The following is a 5,478-nucleotide window of genomic DNA, read 5'->3' on the forward strand; positions in this document are numbered from 1 at the left end:
ATGGCAGGCAAGAGGCGGGCGCAAATTCCAATTCAGATGTCAGTCACCTTTTTGAAGTGAAATTAAGATCACAGAGTGACTGAGTTTGTTTGAGGTTAGCCGAGCTTCGTTGTCGTTGTCGTCTATGATGTAACTCCATCATAATGGGTACCTATGGGATACACATGAACCGGGTGTTTTTTAAGAGTCTAAGAACTTTAAATAATAATACAAGACAGAAATATTATTAAAACTAATTTTACTTGCAATTTTAAGGAACTAATTGTATGGCAAGTTTTGCATTCGTAAAAGATTTCGAACTCAAGCTCACAACTTTTTGCAATAAAGGGGGACGTAAGACGTCAATAGTGTTAAAATGCTTGAAGAGTTTCTGATTTGGTGGCATAATTAAATTAAATAACACTAGAGTTGTAAATATCAGAGTCTTTTACTGATTGCAGTTAGTAAAGTCAAAATCAATCAACTAAAAGTCAAAACTTGTGATTTAACTTGAAGTCAGTTTAAAAGTCAATTAATTTTAAAGTCCATTATACTGAAGTCTTTTTGAATCTAAAAAGTATATAAGGTCCTTTAAAGTCGATTTTAAACTAAGGTTAATTTAGAAGGTCAATAAGCCGTTTGATAAGGGAGTCTTTTGACTTTAATCAATCACTTTGACGTAAGGAATTTGATGTTGTTGAACATTATACAAATATTTGTATTTTGTGGACAAATTTATTTAAAAGCTCGAATAAATTACAAATACCAAAACTTGACATTAGGTAACCTATTTTATGAAGAGATTTGGAAACAAAAAAATCACTGCATTTAAATGACTCACTGACTCTCAAAACTGACTTCAGTTTAAGACTTCTTTTAAATAACTTTAAAGACTTTATAAACTTATACAAATGCAGTATAATTGAATTCAAGTCATGAGTGTCTATGACTATTTATTAATTTATGTCAAAAGTCAGAGTTATTTTGCAAGTCGAAATCTTGAAAAAAATCAAAGTCATGACTGAAACACTTAAGGTTTTACATCGGTGCTGAATATAGTAACATAAAACGAATCTAAGAGGCCTTAAGGCAAACATACGTCTGGGTCATTTCAGAGGACCATTTCAAAAAAAAGCTGACACCAAATTTTAGGAACTAAATGTTGTCGATGCTTAGCAGATTTTTGGATTAAAAAATAAGGGACCAATGATGCTACAAACAGGAACACCACACAAAACTGTCAATTTCAATGAATATAATGGTTAATCGATAATGGTCATTGCTTCATATGTGTCAATTTTGATATTTGAGGAAGCCATTGAAATAAAAATGAGCTTCATGAACGAAGTGCTTTTATGAACTCCTCAAGCATATTTAATTTGTAAGTTCAAATTAAATTTTTACAATGTGGAATAATGATAGTTCTGGTATCAAATGATTAATGATGAATTTTCAAAACTTACTAAAACTGAATGATACTTTGACACTGTCAAACCATAGACAACGAAACTTTTCTTGCAGCTAAAGAACACCCTTTACGCATTTATTTACTGTTGTGATCGTTCCAAAAAAGGAAAAACATATCAGACGAATGGCTGGGTGAGAGGGAGAGTATACTTCTTGGTTTGAATTTGGCAAATCTTCATCAGCCCCAGGTAAGAAAGATACCTATAGGAAAGCAGTTAGGCAGCCATTGCACCTTGCGGTATCTATAGAATACCAGAAACAAAACCAAAAACAAAACAACCAGACACTATATAACTTCTTACATATATGCACATATATAACGGTATGTTTAGGAACAAAAAATTGCTCAAGGTTAAGCTCTGGGAATTTACCACCGCGTGTGTGCGCGATTGTATCTTTTTGGCAAATGTGTTGCGCTTCGCAAAAATAAAAACAAACAAAAACATGTGAGAAAGGTTCCGACAGTGAGTGAGAAACCCGCGCGAATTGCTTTAATATTTTTTTATTCTGTGCGATTATTTTGGTACGATGATTATTTCAGAATTCATTTTTCAGCAGGGATGCTGACAATTGACGAACTCGCTATATCTACATAATTCTACCTATAAATTGCTAGATTGTGGAGGCGGGATGGGGTGTGGATAACTTATAAAGTATGAAACTTTTATTCATGAAGAGCTATGAGATCTTGTGAATTATTTTAGAACTGAACTTTTACGGAATAGATAATTTTTTGATGTACCTGTAGCCTTTTGGTATGTACTCGGATATGAGATTTTGTGAATGAGAATGCGTATCACGTTCATGTGATAAATCCGATAAATGAAGAGTATTTTTGTTTTGCTGAGATGGCGGCAAAATTAAAATAATTTACGCCTAATTTATAACACTTTTTGGAGGAGAGATAGTTTTTGAGATTTGATTCTTAAAGCAAGTGATATATACCTGTATGATAAAATTTGATGTAATAGTTCAATAAATTTGAAGAGTCTGCATTTGTTAAGAAAAATATTAAACAATAAAGAAATGATCTGATCCAATAATGAGCTTTTACTCTTAAGTAAGTTAAAATGGAAGTTACTTTTCTTTAAAATATGTACCATAAAAAATAGGTCTGTGGGAGCATATGATACGAATTTTGGTCACACTCGGTAAAACTTCTCTTTAAAAAGTAAATAGACCAATTTATAGCTGTGTTATACTAAAAAAAGTAAAAACAAATGTTATATTAAAAAAAAAATTTTTGTTTCAAAACCAAAATATACCTTTTGCAAGTTTATGGGAGCAAGAAATAATACAAAATTTTGAAAAATTTGTATCAATAAAAAAAATATATTGTAGCACAATGTCTAAAGAGTTTTTGGAATTGAACTCAAAATTTGTTGAGTGTTTTTTACCTAACTTATATATGGAATATACTGATACGATTTATAGCTTTGGAGATACTAGTCGTTCAAGTTCAAGATTTTATTCTTATATTTAGTTCGAAAATGTAGGGGAACTAAGTGCTACTTGAATGTTCAATAAATATAGATCTACGCTCGTAAACATTCATTCATTGATTTCACCTAAAATGTTCTTATCATTGCACCTTAAAAAGACTGCAATCATTTTGTCTTCAATCTTTTAACTGTAATCAATTGAGTATTCATGCATTTTTGAACTGACTTGAGAAGTATTTGCATTTAACACAAAATATGCTAAGCCCATACACTCCGCAAGCTTATTTTCGGTTTCAAACACCAAGAGACTAAGATCATAATTTCATAAGTGTGTAGTCTTTGAAAGATTATACTCAATTGATTGCAGTCAACTAATAAGAAAAAAACTAACTAAAGTCTTTTTAGCGTCAAATGATTGGTACGAGTATGTTTGCAAAATTTTAAGTCACAATCTTAAGGTGTGTTCATTAAATGCAATCTTCATGGTAAAAGCCAAAAAGATTGCTTTCCGAAAAGATTGCATTCGTTTAGCCTGATTGGCTTGATTAGCTGTGAGTATTTTTTTTAGGAAAATATTGGAATTTAATTAAGTAAAACAGTCCACGAGTTAACAACGTTATAAAAGCTATACTTTATTCAAAGAAGTATATAAACGGTGATTTTTTAAGAGCTTGAAAACTTTTTTTTTAAAAAAAACGCATAAAATTTGCAAAATCTCATCGATTCTTTATTTGAAACGTTAGATTGGTCCATGACATTTACTTTTTGAAGATAATTTCATTTAAATATTGACCGCGGCTGCGTCTTAGGTGGTCCATTCGGAAAGTCCAATTTTGGGTAACTTTTTCGAGCATTTCGGCCGGAATAGCCCGAATTTCTTCGGAAATGTTGTCTTCCAAAACTGGAATAGTTCCTGGTTTATTTGTGTAGACTTAAGACTTGACAAAAAATAGTCTAAAGCCGTCAAATCGCATGATCTTGGTGACCAACTTACCGGTCCATTCCTTGAGATGAATTGTTCTCCGAAGTTTTCCCTCAAAATGGCCATAGAATCGCGAGCTGTGTGGCATGTAGCGCCATCTTGTTGAAACCACATGTCAACCAAGTTCAGTTCTTTCATTTTTGGCAACAAAAAGTTTGTTAGCATTGAACGATAGCGATCGCCATTCACCGTAACGTTGCGTCCAACAGCATCTTTGAAAAAATACGGTCCAATGATTCCACCAGCGTACAAACCACACCAAACAGTGCATTTTTCGGGATGCATGGGCAGTTCTTGAACGGCTTCTGGTTGCTCTTCACTCCAAATGCGGCAATTTTGCTTATTTACGTAGCCATTCAACCAGAAATGAGCCTCATCGTTGAACAAAATTTGTCGATAAACACATTTCGAACCGAACACTGATTTTGGTAATAAAATTCAATGATTTGCAAGCGTTGCTCGTTAGTAAGTCTATTCATGATGAAATGTCAAAGCATACTGAGCATCTTTCTCTTTGACACCATGTCTGAAATCCCGCGTGATCTGTCAAATACTAATGCATGAAAATCCTAACCTCAAAAAAATCACCCTTTATTTAAAGTGATTAATATAACACAAGAAAATAAGAAAATATTATAGAATTGCATTGCTATATAATAGACGTGAATTTAGACTTACAACACACAGTTGTAAACAGCGCACAGTAGCAGTTAAAAGTTATGAATTATAACAGAAACAGCGTTTTCTATAAAATTGTTTAAGACATTTTTTCTGTGTGTGCTGTTTTATTTTCGTGCAATTGGTCGAAAAATTAAATTTTTGATTATAATGATGAATTTATAACTGTTAAGAGTTTAGGATAACCCAAAATAAACACATTTGTTGAGCTTTCAATTCTGAGAATTGAGTTCCTTTTTTTTTACGAGGTTTAAGCTTGATCAATGAAGAAAGCGATTACAATGAGTTTGTTAAGACTTCTCAGCAATTTTTGAAACTTTTTGCGTTTCAGAATTTCTGTTCTTTGTTTTAGAAACCCGTTCGAAGGTATGAATATGTTGGTTCGGATGTAAGAAAGTCAATGTTTTTGGAGACCAGTAGTCTTTCAACTTTCGGAGCTAACTAGTAACTGATGTTTTACACTTTCCGAAAAACATTAACTAAAACGAGGGCTGGGATGCGACCCACACTGATAACGTCCCATCCCGTCTGTCGATTTGTCTTGCTTAAAAGTTTGTCTATATGTATTTGAATCAATTTTTACAAAATTTTCGTACTATTTTTTGTAGATTTTATTTTTTATGAAAAAACGGACTGTTGGATTTTTATATAAAAATTACTTAATATGGAAAACAATATTTTCTGTGAAATAAAATAAGTTTGAAGCCAATATTTTTAATTTTTGAAAAGCTATTTGAGTCGAAAGTATATTTTTACCAAGTTTTAGTATTGTTTTTTTTTTAGAGTTTTATTTTTTGTAAAAAAAACTGTCAATTTGATTTTTTTTAAAATTTTACTGAATATTGACAACAATATTTTGTGAAAGATAAAAGTAAATTGAAGCCAATATCTCAAAGTTTTGAATAGATATTTGAATCGAAAATCAATTTT

This window comes from Eupeodes corollae, chromosome 3, assembly GCF_945859685.1.
Source record: "Eupeodes corollae chromosome 3, idEupCoro1.1, whole genome shotgun sequence".
Classification (NCBI taxonomy): domain Eukaryota; kingdom Metazoa; phylum Arthropoda; class Insecta; order Diptera; family Syrphidae; genus Eupeodes; species Eupeodes corollae.